Source organism: Lithobates pipiens, unplaced genomic scaffold (assembly GCF_037356315.1).
Source record: "Lithobates pipiens isolate NorthernLeopardFrog02 unplaced genomic scaffold, aLitPip1_a1.2 Scaffold_19, whole genome shotgun sequence".
In the NCBI taxonomy this organism is placed as follows: Eukaryota; Metazoa; Chordata; class Amphibia; order Anura; family Ranidae; genus Lithobates; species Lithobates pipiens.
Window position 1 is genome coordinate 222,534,773 of NW_027507764.1, and position 16,084 is coordinate 222,550,856.

The 16,084-nt window shown below is 38.3% G+C and overlaps 1 protein-coding gene across 1 annotated transcript in view; it reads right to left on the reverse strand.

Moving 5' to 3' along the window:
* ITGA9 (integrin subunit alpha 9) overlaps positions 1–16,084 on the reverse strand; it is a 569,728-nt gene that overhangs the window by 324,386 nt on the left and 229,258 nt on the right. The window lies entirely within an intron of this gene.

Genomic DNA, 16,084 nt, shown 5'->3' on the forward strand with positions numbered 1-16,084 from the left:
AAAATTAATAATACGTTTCTATAATTATCTGTTATAAAAAGCAACATAATAAAATGCAAGGACAGTACAAAAACCATTCCAAAGTGATCACATCTTTTGCCACAAATTTTTGGAAAATGAATAAACACAGCGATATTGAGGGGCTTAAAACATGGAGGTTGGTAATGGTGCATTAGATAAATTAAATGTAAAATATATACACAAAGGGAGGAAGTAAAGTTAAGGTAGGTGAGCAATTAACTTATAGGTCAGATCAGAATCAGGATGAAGCTGACATATATTGTAGAGGGGTGAACGACAGTAGAAGGTGGATGACAGTGTTTCTGGTGCTGCTGGCACTGATACTAGATTACATTGGCACTGGCTGGTGATCACTTAATAACCACCGTCATTCTTTATATTGTGTTGTGATGCTGCGGTTGATCGCAGTAGTCATGTAGTACAGAGACACTCTAAGTGGACAGTGTGGTCACCGTCGTTTGCCTGTGCAAGGGGAGCAAAGGATTTTTTGAAATGGCCTCCCGCTCTGTCATGTTCAATTACATACAGTAGATGGATGGAAGGTGGTTAAAATCAATGTATTAAGGCAAGTTGTTAAAAAAAAGAACTCATTTTATTTTGTTTCTTCCTTTTCCAAAAAATTGTGACAAAAAAATGTAGGCAAGACACACTTGTCTTTGTACTCCTCACCTGATTACTGATAACAATGTAAGCATCCTGTCATTAATGGCTTTCCATTCATGAACAGTTTGCTTAATGTTGTGATCTATGATTGGCCCACAGCAATCACATGGTACCTGGCTACCTGTACCATGTGATTAGCTGCAGCCAATCATGAAATACAACTAAAGGCAAGCTGTTCATGAATGGTTAACCCATTCATAACAGCTAAATTATTGCTTATACAGTGAGCTTCACATTTTATTTAATTTCTTCATTTTACAAAAAATGATGACAAATAAAATACAACTCACACTGTCTACTTTTCAAAAAGGGGAAATTTGGGGGGCATTTCTAGAGGGGTTTCTCATTTCTTGGGGGGTGGGGGCTCTGTACATTAGGATTAATACATTTTCCAATATATATACCATAGTTTGTAGATGCTATAACTTTCATACAAACCAATTAATATACACTAATTGGGATTTTTTTTTCTAACCAAAGACATGTAGCTGAATACCCTTTTGCCTACATTTATGAAGAAATTCGATTTTATTTGATATAACAGAAAGTAGAAAATATGGAGTTTTTTGTTTTTGGAATTTTTGATCTTGTTTTTTGTTTATATAGCGAAAATAAAAACCCAGCACTGATCAAATGTCACCAAAAAAAGCTGTATTTGTGTGAAAAAATTGTAAAAAATGTCATTAGCGTAAAGTGTTGCAATTGGTTGTAATTACCAATTAAAGTATCTAAGTGAAAATGCCATTGTCATAAAGGGGGTAAAACCTTCCAGAGGTCAAGTGGTTCATTGCTAAAGAAATTGTATTTCTGTCCATCTGAGATATACTGAGATCTGCCACACAACATAGCTCTGTCTGTCTGGCAGGGTGGAATTTCTGAGTTTTCTCTTCTGAAATGAAAGAGAAAATGGGCTAAATTACAGTGTCACCAAATAGTAAGGTTGGACTATTAAGGTAGAGGGTCTTTCCAATGACACTGTCACATTGCCCTGAATGGCCAAGGTGACAGTGTATTTTTAAGTAACACTTACGAGTATACTCTCCACCCCCAGTATAAGTAAGTTACTTGCACTGTAGCACAACAGGTTGGCTCCTTGTGCTGCTTTTGTTTACCCCTCTCTGAACTCTGCTGTACAGGGACTGAAAGACACTGATACCAAGTCAAATTCAAGTACATGCACTGCTTTGCCTTTTACAATAAATTAAATACATTTAACTGCTTGCCGACCAGCCACCATCATTTTATTGCAGCAGGTCAGCATGATTCCGCTAACCATCGTAGTTATACATCAGCTCACAGTATCGGAATAGTGCGCATGTGCCCGCTGCACTGCAGGGGTGCCAATGCTCTTGGCCGACGATCACGATGACTGCCGGCCACAAGTGACCCAAAAATGTGTCAAAAGGTGTCTGATGTGTCGGCCATAATGTCGCAGTCCTGATAAAAAATTGCAGATCTCCGCCATTACTAGTAATACAAAATAATAATAATAATATAAATCTATTACCTATTTTTGTAGGCGTATAAATCTACCCCCTATTTTACGCAAACCAATCTATATACGCTTATTGCGATTTTTTTTAACCAAAAATATGTAGAAGAATACATATTGGCCTCAACTTAGACATTTTTTATTTTTTTTAAATATGGGGGAATTTATTATAGCAAAAAGTACAAAATATTGTGTTTTTTTTCAAAATGTACGCTTTTTTTGTTTATAGCGCAAAAAATAGAAACCGCAGAGGCGATCAAATACCACCAAAAGAAAGCTCTATTTGTGGGAAAGAGAGGACGTCAATTTTGTTTGGGTGCAGCGTCACACGACAGCGCAATTGTCAGTTAAAGTGACGCAGTGCCGAATCGCAAAAAAATGGCCCGGTCATTCAGCAGCCAAATCTTCTGGGGCTGAAGTGGTTAATAATGTATTAATGAATACAGGGCTGTATTCAATTTTGTGCTTTATATACCAGCGCCACCAACATTTTCATTGCAATCATACATCCATTTCTCAAAGACAACCTCTGGATGTGACGCTGAGCACGTGCACTCAACTTCATAAAGTACAGAATATTTTTGATTTGTACTATTTACAAAAACAATCCCTTGTTTAGAACCAAGATCACAAGCCACACCACTTCCTGCCACCTGAACATTCCCTCTACGGTGAGATAACCATTCACCGATGAGATCCGTTAATGGACACCTAATGGTTTTCTTTTCCTGTGGGGCTGCATAGACAATATGTCCACCCATCTTCATCGTGATGGGGCCTGAACAATGCCATCATGGCGCTTGGGCCTGTGGGAGTGCAGATCCATCCCTGCTTTCAGTCAGTCACTGTTCTGTCACACCAAGAAGTTGATTTTGTTAGAAGAATTTGCCAGATTACTCTTTCAATATTTATAAAGTGCCATTTTTTTTTCAATTTCACTTCATATCATATACAGTAATTACCATATGCCAGTGACTACAACCAAGACAATGCTAAGTATTTAATCTTGAAAGCATCTGACTGAAAATGGTCTCTGTAAGCTATTCTGTGACTTCATACAGCGTAGCTTGTTGTATTTGATTAAATGAGGCTCTCTCTCGTGACATCCTGATTGCATTCAATTATGTTCTAGCAAGTGGTTTTGCCCTCAGCGTTACCTCACATCCTAATCAATAATGTACGGAAAACTACAAGGCCGCAAAGTGCTGCAGCATGCCTGACAACTTCAATTATATATGCTTTCTTAATAATCACAAGAAGTCAGAACAGAATATTAATATCTAAATTATGTACTTATATAAATCAAATGCATGCAATCCCTAGTACATTAGCATTTGTCTACCCAGAGCATGTTTTCTAACATTCTAGAAAATTGAAGTAAGTCCAAATTGTTCAGTAGATAGGTTGAGCTGGCCTGTTACCTTGCATTTTCCCATATAAGGTCAAATATATAGTATATTTTTCTGAAAATGGAAAAGACCATGTAGGAAATTCTATATAGCTGCTGCACCACTTTCCTGGCATTAATCCTTTTTGTTAATGTACTTCGCCAAATTCATGAAGCACTTTTGGTTCTAACAGCACCAAATTAAGGTAGTGCTAAATGCCACTTTTACATTGTGGTGCAATGAATGCACCAAACTCAAAATGCTAACAGTTCGTATGTTACCAAAAATGGAGCTAATTTCGACCAACTCTTTTTAGGCGTACAGAGAAAGACCCTGGCACAGACAGATTCTGCAAAAGTGTGTGTGCATTCAGAAAGTGGCGCAGCATGTGCCTAGTTCAAGTACAAGTTCTAGAGAGGCACATGAACTTGGCGCATGTGGCCCCTCTTTCAGAACACATGAGAGAAACTGTTTGCGTTAGTCTTTATGAATTCCAGGGAACGTTTTTAAAAAATGTAAAAGGTACTGAGTGGGATGAAAGGATACCCAAAGGAACCTTCTAGATTTTTGAACATGTTTATACCACATCCTAAGAATACAACACAAATGCCCCTAACTACTAATTTGAGAACTTTACCGGTACTACTAAAGTATTGTAAAAAATATCAAATGTTTATTGTACAAAGGTTAAAAATCATATGGACAATGAAAGACTGATATAAACATTCACAAATAAAAATATATGATACTGTTAGGTAGTTTCCTCATCATCCCTGCTGTGATTGGGTGAAGAGTTGCTTGCTGTGACTTTGACACATTTAATGTGTTGCTACCTGCTTTAGTCAAGCTCTATGACAATAAGAAATACATCTTTGTCAACTTACACACAACATACCTGTTCAGTGGAGCTGTTTCCACCTATTTTGAGATAGAAGCTTAACATACCTATCATATATGTATAGAAAAACATACACAGGCAAATATACCACTACTACGACCAGTTGTTGGCAATTTCCACAGCGGATAGGTCAGTTCAATAGCCATATAGATGCATTGCAACCCCTTCATATTGACCATACTGCCTTGGCTTGAAGGGGTTGTACCAGGGTGATGCCTGCAGCTGGCAGCGGTTGGCTTTCTTGGGATAACAACTGACGTGGCTAAAAAAACACTCAGCTGTTATCCTAAGGAGCAGGAGGGGATGCCCCCCCCCCACCTTCCACGGGTCTCTCACAGGCTCTCCCGTCCCATGCCAGCACGAGCGTCCAGCCGCCACATCTGCTGGCTGGCCGAAGACCTGAATGAAGCCGGAATCTGCTTCGATCGGGTCTCCGATCTAGTGACCCGGAAGCAATGTCATGACATCACTTCCAGTTTACTCGGCTGCCAATGGCGCCAATTAAAAAAAAAAATCACTAGTATTTCAAAGCGCATTTTGGTGTTTTGAATACTTTTATGTGCAGGGGTGCCAATGCTCTTGGCCGATTGTAAGACTTTGTTTTTTTTTATAATTAAAATAAACAAACATATTTACCTCCACTATGCAGCTCATTCTGCACAGAGTGGCCCTGTTCGCCATCTTCTGGAGTCCCTCGGCGGCTCTTGTGGCTACTCCTCGCATCAGATAACCCCCTAGGAAAAGCACTCTCCCAGGGGGTTGCCTTGTGAGCGCGCTCCCGAGTCCAGCATTCAGCGTCCATAGACACAAATGCTGGACTCGGCCCTGCCTCCCGGCGCCCGTGCCATTGGATTTTATTGACAGCAGTGGGAGTTAATGGCTACACTGCTATCAAACTATCCAATCAAGAGCTGCAACCCCGTGCTGCGAGGGACAGCGCGTCTCCGCCAAGGGAAATACAGAGCTCAGGTGAGTAAAACGGGGGGGGGGGGGGCTGGGGGGCTTCTCACTGCCAGAAGTTTTTTCACCTTAATGCATGGGATGCATTAAAGTGAAAAACATGAGTGCAAGGGAGGGATTTGGACCACAGATCCCCCCACAAAGAGTACCTTGTGACAGCAATAAAAATGATCAGACTTTTTTTTTAAAGAGACCGTGTAAAAAAAATTAATTAGAAAAAATATATATATATTTAAAGCGCCCCGTCCCTCCATGCTCGGGCATAAGCGAACACATATGTAAGTCGTGGCCGCAAATGTAAACTGTGTTCAAATCACACATGTGAGATATCGCCATGATCTTTACAGCAAGAGCAATAATTCTAGCACTGGACCTCCTCTGTGACTCTAAACTGGTAACCTGTTGAAATTTTGAAAGTGTCCCCTATGGAGATTTTTAAGTACCATAGTTTGTCGCCATTCCACGAGTGTGCGCAATTTCAAAGCATGACATTTTGGGTATATACTTACTCGGCGTAACATCATCTTTCACATTATCCAAAAAATTTGTCTAACTTTACTGCTTTTTTTTAATCCATGAAAGTGTCTTTTTTCCCCAAAAAATTGTGCAAATATCGTGTGACATAAATTATTGCAATGATTGCCATATCATAGATATTTTTCACTACCAACTCTGGCTTGAATAGTGACCTGAATAGTGATTGTTTTCAGCCAAGGAAGCTGCCATCTTTGCCTCTGTTTAATCTTCAACTGCTATGGTGCTGCACATGTGATTCGTTATGACACCAGCCACTGGATGGTTTGATAGTTTGGCTGAGAGCACAGCCAATGTGTAGTTAGCATTTCCGCATTGCCTTTTTTTTTTAACTGTTTAAATCGATGGGTTTACTTCCACTTTAAGGTGCATCTATATGCCTAATGAATTGGCCTACAGTATCCACTGTGGAAATTGGCAACAACTGCTGGTAATAGTGGTGCATTTGCCTGTGTATGTTTTTCTATACATATATGATATGTTGAGCTTCTATCTCAAAATTGGTGGAAACAGCTCCACTGAACAGTTATATTTTTGTGTAAATTGACAAAGATGTATTTCTTATTGTTATAGAGCTTGGCTGGAGTTTTCTTCCTGATGAAGTGGGCAGTGACTCGTGAAATGCATCAAAGTCACAGCAAGCAACTTATCACCCAATCACAGCAGGGATGATGCTGAAGATTATCATATATTTTATTTTCAATGTTTCTATTAGCCTTTTCATTGTCCATATACATTTTAACCTTTGTACAATAAACATTTGACATTTTTTATAATTTTTTTATAATACTTTAGTAGTACCAGTAAATTCCTCAATTTAGTAGTTTGGAGTATTTGTGCGGAATGTTTTTTAAACTTTACCAGTAAAGTGGCCAATTATGCACAATTCCTCATACACACATTTGCTGCCAACACTCACAAATTATCGCCTTGCCAATGACCTATACACTTCTAGTCAGAACTCTTTCTCCAACAGTTAGTAAATATTCATCTACAGTGTTAATGCAGTTGGGAAGTTTTCCCTTCACTTCCTGTTCTAGACACACAACAGAAAGTAAAAGGAAATCTTTACAATATGAAGGGAATTCCCCTCTTAGACACTTTTTGCCAGAACAAGTGTCCACACATTGGAACATTCAACTTCACCTCTTGTTTTGGTAACAACTGTAAAGCAATACTACTGTCACAGCTGTTTGTATCCTTCCCCACTCCATCTAAAAAAGGGTTTAGCTATAAATACACTTTAATATTCCATGAAGATGGGCAACACATGTACACAAACATTACAAATGATTAAAGGCTCATCTTTAATGCCTACCTACAAGGCTAAAGCCTGGTACACACGGTAATTTTTTTCTTTGTTCAGCCCGAGAGGCTGAACGCAAAAAACGGAGGAGCTCTGGATGAAGGTCGCTGTACTAATGATGTAATTTTAGCACAGATCTCCCCGCTGAGCTATTGTGTTCGGACTTCTGGCAGGGGGTCCCACCACCACTGCCCCCCCCCCCCGCCAGAACACACTGGTCAGCGCACGCAGCTGGATGCTGATCGGATGCTGGTTGGCTGCTGGTTTTAGGGTAAGAGCAGAGCAGACCGTCGGCCTCTATCTACTACTCTGTACTGGCTGATTTTGGACAATATTATATCAATGTGTACGGAGCTTTACTTATATATTGTTTAAAGCAAAACTGGAAGAGGATCTCAGAGTGGTGAGTATGGGTAAGGGGTCAGCACCAAAGGGGAGGTACCTATTGCCGCAAACGCTGCCTTTTTTTTATTTTTAGAGGTCGGGGGAAATGAAATGTTTAATTTATTTCGATTGTAAGCTCTAACGAGCAGGGTCCTCTGCTTCCTCTTGTATTAAAATGTATTGCAACTGTACTGTCTGCCCTTAATGTTGTAAAGCGGAAATGCACAAACTGTTGGCGCAATATAAATCCTGTATGATACTAATAATAATTATTTAGGCTGGAGGTAGGCTTTAAAATAAAAAAAAGAATAAATGAAAGAAAAAGAATACCAAAGTACTTTTCTGTTCCATGTAATAGGAGAGAAAATACACCCCAGTCAGCAACCAAACCTCAAGAATTTTGTCAATTGCTAGATTTCAAATGACAAACTTTACAATGTTAGATAAAACGACATTCTCTGGTTCCCTCCTCTCTATAATTAGTCATTTTGCTATGGGTATGTTTGGACTTGGCTAAAAACTTTAAACCCAGTAAGCTGTATCAGTTATCTGATATAAATGTGAAGGTTTTCTGATTGTGGTATTCATATGCAATGCCTTTAAAAAGTATTCATACCCCTTAACATTTTCCACATTTTTCCATGTTACAACCAAAAATGTAAATGTATATTATTGGGATTTTATGAGATAGACCAACACAAAGTGGTACATAATTGTGAAGTGGAAGGAAAATGATAAATGGTTTTCCACATTTTTTACAAATAAATATGTGAAAAGTGTGCCGTGCATTTGTATTCAGCCCCCTAGAGTCAATAGTTTGTAGAACTAACTGTCTCCGCAATTACAGCTGCAAGTCTTTTTAGGGATTTCTCTACCAGCTTTGCACATCTAGAGTAACATTTTTTGCTCAATCGTCTTTGCAAAATAGCTCAAGCTCTGCCAGATTGGATGGAGAGTGTCTGTGAACAGCAATTTTCAAGTCTTGCCACAGATTCTCAATTGGGTTTAGGTCTGGAGTTTGACTGGGCCATTCTAACACATGAATATGCTTTGGTCTAAACCATTCCATTGTAGCTCTGGCTGTATGTTTAGGGTTCTTGTCCTGCTGGAAGGTGAACCTCTGCCAATGCCTCAAGTCTTTTGCAGACTCTAACAGTTTTTTTTCTAAGATTGCCCTGTATTTGGCTCCATCCATCTTTCTATCAACTCTGACCTGCTTCCCTGTCCCTGCTGAAAAAAAACATCCCCACAACATGATGCTGCCACCACCATGTTTCACATGGGGATGGTGTGTTCAGGGTGATGTGCAGCGTTAGTTTTCCACCACACATAGCATTTTGCTTTTAGGCCAAAAAGTAACATTTTGGTCATGTCTGAGCAGAACACTATCTTCCACATGTTTGCTATGTCCCCCACGTGGCTTCATGCAAACTGGACTTCTTATGGCTTTCTTTCAACAATGGCTTTCTTCTTGCCATTCTTCCATAAAGACCAGATTTGTGGAGAGCACGGCTAATAGTTGTTCTGTGAACAGATTCTCCCACTTGAGCTGTGGATCTCTGCAGCTTCTCCAGAGTTACCATGGGTCTCTTGACTGCTTCTCCAATGAAGACTCTCCTTGCCCGGCCTGTCAGTTTAGGTGGACCATGTCTTAGTAGGTTTGCAGTTGTGCCATACTCTTTCCATTTTCGGATGATGGATTGAACAGTGCTCAGTGAGATGTTCAAAGCTTGTTTTTTTATTTTTTATTATAACCTAACCCTGCTTTAAACTTCACCACAACTTTATCCCCGACCTGTCTAGTGTATTCCTTGGCCTTGATGATGCTGTTTTTTCACTAAGGTTCTCTAGCAAACCTCAGAGGGCTTCACATAAAAGCTGTATTTATACTGAGAATAAATTACAGAGGTGCACTCTATTTACTAATTAGATGACTTTTTAAGGCAATTGGTTCCATTAGATTTCAAGTAGGGGTATCAGAGTAAAGGGGGCTGAATACAAATGCACACCAAACTTTTCAGTTATTTATTTGTAAAAAAAAAAATGAAAACCATTTAGCATTTTCCTTACATTTATGTGCCACTTTGTGTTGGTCTATCACATAAAATCCCAATAAAATACATTTACATTTTTGGTTGTGACACGATAAAATGTGGAAAATGTCAAGTAGTATGAATATTCTTTCAAAACACTGTATCTACATTTGGAGACCACATAATAGTACAGGAACCATCATGGTTATGAAAGGTTGTTTGTACCGCTGTAATTTCCAAAGGGTTTAAGGCATGTTTATAATTGCTTTACAAGCTTCTCAGGCAAACACATCTTATGATGCCTTTTTCATCTTTTCAGAGTACGATAATCATGGTGGGAGGTGAGAAAGAGAAAACTCTCTGAGGGTGTCAAATACTGGAATGCAATTCAGCAGCCCGCTATTTAAAGAAAAGACACCTTAAAGTGGATGTAAACCTTCACATATACCCAGTCAGGTGAACAGCCTCAGATAATACACATAGATTAAACAAATCCTCCTACATAGGTTTTACTTGTTTATCTGGTGCCCTATCTTTCCTAAACCCCTTAAAAGGGGCAGAATGGTGTTAAAGTCCTTCTTCATCTGTCAGGCGCACAGAGGAGGGGGCAGAGAGCTGCAGTTAGAGTGTGAGAGCTAATTGGAGAAAAGAAAGTCACACAGCAGAAGAAGTGTGGTGTGAATAGCCAAGCTCCGTGCTGAGCTCCCTCCCCATTACACATTTTATCTCTTGTGTCAAGAAAACTTCTCAGCAGTAGCTCATGCTGATAACAGAGGAGCAAAGCACCAGAAAGAAATGACACGTAGAGCTTTGTAGAGAGAAAAGTAAACACTACAGATATATTTGCTTTTCTCAGATTCCATGACTGAGTTTTACAACCACTTTAAATCGACACTGTTTTTGATAGCCTCCTCCCACTCCCCAACCATAATTTACTATGTATGTAATCAATGTTCCCTCACCACCTCCACACTGTGGCAGTCCACTCTGAGAAAGCTTCATCCTTGTGCCCACTTCTCCATGTACATACAGTTCAATGAGAACGCCAAACATCCATCCAAAAGTCCAGTTTTAATAACAAAACTGATTCATAGCAGAAAAACCAATGCGTTTCGGGGGCCAAACGCACTCCTCAATCATCCCGGTTTAGGAATTTTGACTGTCTAATTCTGACTCTAGCTCGCTGTCTGTTCTTCGGTTTTCCCCTCATCCACGTGCCAATGTTTAGGTGATTGATCACTCTGTCTCGGAAACTGTCACATGGATGAGATCACCTGTTTCCTCATTCCTGGAAACCCCTCTCCATTACAGCAATTGGGAAAGGGCTCCGTGGCAGGAGGCAGGACTCAGGATGTAGCAAGAATACCTTCATTGTGAGGAAGGCGATCAGGAGGCACTGTCACTTTGATTCACATTATGAAAGACAGTATCTCTTTATGTATATTTAGCAATTTCAAAAACTGCTAAATATAAAACAATATCCTAAAGTTCAATTCATAAAAAGCTTTTCTTTATGATTTTTGACCTTGATAAGAACAATGTCATTGCTATCAAGAACAAAATTTTAATCTTCAGCACAGATACCTTAGGCTGCATGGTGGCTTTGTGTTTAGTTCACAGAATTGTTAGGATCTCCTAACATTTTTGTGAGTTTGTTAGTTTTACCTTGACTTCTTAGGATTTATGGAAAATAAACATTTCACAAAAATACCCCATTTATTTTCAGACTGATGAGTAATGTATTCATGACATACCCTGCACAACATCAGTGTTGCTGGAAAGTGTATTGTAACATTGGCATATATGCTATGAGCTATACTACAGATCTGAATGATCAAGGAATGTTTAAAGGTGCTGGTCCAGATTCAGTGGTTGACTGGAAAGGTAATGAAGTGACAAATGATTTTCTTTAACAGTGAAGAGGTGTTCCTGGAGGCAATGATGGAAAATTTTCAACAACACTGAAGGAACAGAGATGGAATTGTAAGGGTACATTAAATATTACTGCCAACCTCACAAAATCTACAGAATCAATTTCAACTCTCAAACCTCACCAGAATATAGTATATAATATAATGCAATATTTATACATATTTACATAGTGTCAGGCTGGCCAATAAAGAACACGGTCTATTGACCTACCATGAAACATTGTACAGTGCTTGATACAACTATAGCATATGATAGTTTTCTTTTTAGGTGTATTTGTGAAATAGACATGTGCAGCAAATTTTGTTTTGTTTCGTTATTTACATAAATTCGTTTAATTTGTTTTCGGAATTCATTTATTGGAATTCGAATTGTTCGAATTCCATTCGAATTTGAGTTTAATTTCATTTGAAATCAAATTTATTCTATTCAAAATTCGAATTTGGAAGATGGTTATATTCTATTACATTCTATTCTATTGTTTTTTAGATTCTATTTTTTATTTTCTATTCTGCTCTTTTCTTTTCTAGTCTATTCAAATTCAAATTTATTCTATTTAAAATTTAAACTTATTATATTCGAAATTCAAATTTCGGAAAATGGTTATATTGTTATATTATTTCTATTTTAAGCTATTCTCTTCTATTGTTTATTCTATTCTTTATATTTTATTAATTTATTTTCTATTCTTTTCTATGCTATTCAAATTCAAATTCATTCAATTCAAAATTCGAATTTCAGAAGATGGTTATATTCTATTCCTTAATTTTCTATTCTGTTTTATTCTGTTCTTTTATTTTCTATTCGGTTTTATTTCTATTTTACTCTATTCTTTTTTTTCTATTCTGTCCCTTTTTTTTCTATTTAGTTTTTCTCTATTCTTTTATTTTCTATTCTATTTTCGAATAGAAAATAAATTTGAATCAAAAAGTATTCTAATTTGATTAGAAAACTATTCAAATTCGAATTTCGTCTGAAATTTTGATTCATTATTTTGGATTCATTGAAATTAGTTAATATTTTAATTTGAAATGAACTGCACATGTCTATTGTGAAACCGTTTTGAAGGATTTGCAACTAAGTATTATAATTCTGATTTGAATCCTTTTGAGTTTATTGCATGTGTCTATACTGATTTTACCACCCATAAATCAAGATGAATGCCACCTAAAAATAGCTTAAAAACAAGGAAAAGCATCACAAATCATGTATTACAGTAACTTGAAATGTGTAGTGTCTACTATTTAATAAATGCATATCAGTCTGTTAAACTAATGGTGATAGGTTGGCTGACAGAATCAGTATGGCCTCCACCACTGAAGACTGCTATATTTTTCTGATGGTGAAGTCAAAAATCAGACTGAGGAAGCAGAGAATGTACTGCAACAGCTTGCATGAAGTTATCATTTTCCAAACAAGTAGCCACCAATGTGACACTTATTTCAACAGCATATACAAATCTTTTGGAATATTAAAAGGTGTTACTCCTACATTCATAGTCCAGTACAGTCACTGAACCAGTAGTATAAATATCCAAGGCAATTTTTTCCTAACAGCATTCAAATTAATATACAGTAATATTCTTAACAGGAAAATCTGGAAAGTCTTCAGGGTCTGTTTTCAATGGTCATTTGAATTTGCCTTTTCTTTCCTATTAAGAAAGGTGTTATAGCTAAATCAATGCCAGTAATTTGACAAGCCCTCACCAATTTCACACCCGAAGAACCTAATCTGTCGATTATACAAAGCCAAGATGTTAACACTCAAACCTCTAAGCTTTGTCAAATGGCTACAAATATACAACAGCTTTGTACAATATCAAAACTTAGCAAATCATTTGTTTCTTATTTAATACGTCCAACTTGGAGGAGTACATTAACCACTTCCCGACCGGCGTACGACGATGTATGTCGTCAGAATGGCACAGGCAGGCAAATTGGCGTACATGTACATCCATTTAAAATTGCCGCCGTGCCATCGTGTGTGCACCTCCGGTGGCACACGCCGGTCGGGACCCCTGTGAGGGATACCCGCAATCCTCTCATGGGGAGGCTGAACGGTGAGATGCGTAAGTAAACAGCATCTCCCCGTTCTGCCTAGCAATAAGTGACACTGATCTCTGCTCCTTGTGATTGGAGCAGAGATCAGTGTTTACTAACACACAGCCATGTCCCCCACAGTTAGTAATACGCCCCTAGGACACACTTAACTCCAACACTGCCAACCCCTGGTTAACCCCTTCACTGCCAGTGTCATTTACACAGGAATCAGTGCATTTGTATAGCACTGATTGCTTTATAAATGACAATGGTCCCAAAAATGTGTCAAAAATGTCCGATGTGTCCGCCATAATATTGCAGTCACAATAAAAATCACTGCTCGCCGCCATTACTAGTAAAAAAAAATTAATAAAAATGCCATAAAACTATCCCCTATTTTGTAAACGCTATACATTTTGCACAAACCAATCGATAACCGCTTATTGTGATTTTTTTACCAAAAATATGTAGAAGAATACGTATCGACCTAAACTGAGGAAAAAAAAATGTTTTATATATATTTTTGGGGCGTATTTATTATAGCAAAAAGTAAAAAATAATGCGTTTTTCAAAATTGTCGCTCTTTTTTTGTTTATAGAGCAAAAAATAAAAACCGCAGGGGTGATCAAATACCACCAAAAGAAAGCTCTATTTGTGGAAAAAAAATGACGTCAATTTTGTTTGGGAGCCACGTCGCATGACTGTGCAATTGTCAGTTAAAGCGGCACAGTGCCGAATCGCAAAAAGTGGTCTGGTCTTAAGCCAGCAAAATGGTCCGGTCTGAAAGTGGTTAATGTACACAAACAGTGTAAGGGCAAGTGCACACTGGATACCTGAAGCTACCCAAAGGCAAGACTGCATCTTATTATACTTAACACTACCCGCAGTAAACCCTTATCCACTGCTTATAGTATTCAATTAACTCCACCAACTTCCAAGGTGTACATTTTCAAGTTCTTTGCATGTAGTGAAAAGTATATGAGTAGAAAATGGGCAATTTACTTGCTTTGCATTGCAAAAAATTTACCGTATGTGTACACTCTGGGACTGCTGCTCCTACAGATAAAAAAATACAGGTAGGAGCACTGCAGGACACATATAGATTCTTTTGATCTATGTAAGTGGGTCTACACTGTCCAAAATGAATCAAAACCTTAGCACTGCATACATATTATAAATATTATGCATAAAACACAAACAGATTCAATACAAATACAACTGCTTTTTATATTCTGTATTTTCTCTGAATAAATATGTTGTTGTTTTTTTGATGCAGTCTACAGAGATTTATTTTTTCATTTACAGTATTTAACATTGAAAGAAAGCAACTCAATCAGTACACCCAAAAAGCATATCACATCCAAGAAGAAACACATGCATAATTCATATTTCTGTTATCATTATGCAATTGCAATTACAACTGACAGTTGTGAGAAAAAGTTGTGAGCTTTTAGGAAAAAGCTTAAAGTGTGATCTTTAACCACTATCAAATCTGAAATTAACAAATGGTTTAAACAAGCAACCTCTGTGTAGTGCTTAAAGGACATTTAGACCCATCTCTGTATACAAAACTGTATATATATTTTCACACTGTATTACCAAAAGTATTGGTACGCCTGCCGTTACACGCACATGAATTTAATGCCATCCCAGTCTTCCTTTGTAGGGTTCAATATTGAGTTGGCCTACCCTTTGCAGCTATGACAGCTTCAACTCTTCTGGGAAGGCTGTCCACAAGCTTTAGGAGTGTGTCTATGGGAATTGTTGACCATTCTACCAGAAGCCCATCTGTAAGGTCAAGCACTGATGATGACAAGACTCTCGCAGTCTCCGCTCTAATTCATCCCAAATATGTTCTATAGGGTTGAGGTCAGGATTCTTTGCAGGCCAATCAAGTTCTTCCACTCCAAATGCACTCATCCATATCTTTATAGACCTTGCTTTGTGCACTGGTCCAAATCATTTGGTGGAGGGGGGATTATTGTGTGGGGTTGTTTTTCAGGGGTTGGACTTGTTCCCTTAGATCCAGTGAAGAGAATTCTTAAGGTAACAGTATACCAAGACAATTTCCTATTTTCAACTTTGTGGTAACAGTTTGGGGATGGTCCCTTCCTGTTCCAACATGACTGCGTACCAGTGCACAAAGCAAGGTCCATAAAGACATGGATGAGCAAGTTTGGGGTGGAGGAACTTGACTGGCCTGCACATGAGTCCTGACCTTAACCTGATAGAACACCTTTGGGATGAATTAGAGCGGAGACTGAGAGCCAGGCCTTCTCAACCAACATCAGTGCCTGACCTCACAAATGCGCTTCTGCAAGAATGGTCAAACATTCCTATAGACACACTCCTAAACCTTGTAGACAACCTTCTCAGCAGAGCTGAAGCTGTTATAGCTGCAAAGGGTGGGCCAACTCAATATTGAACCCTATGGACT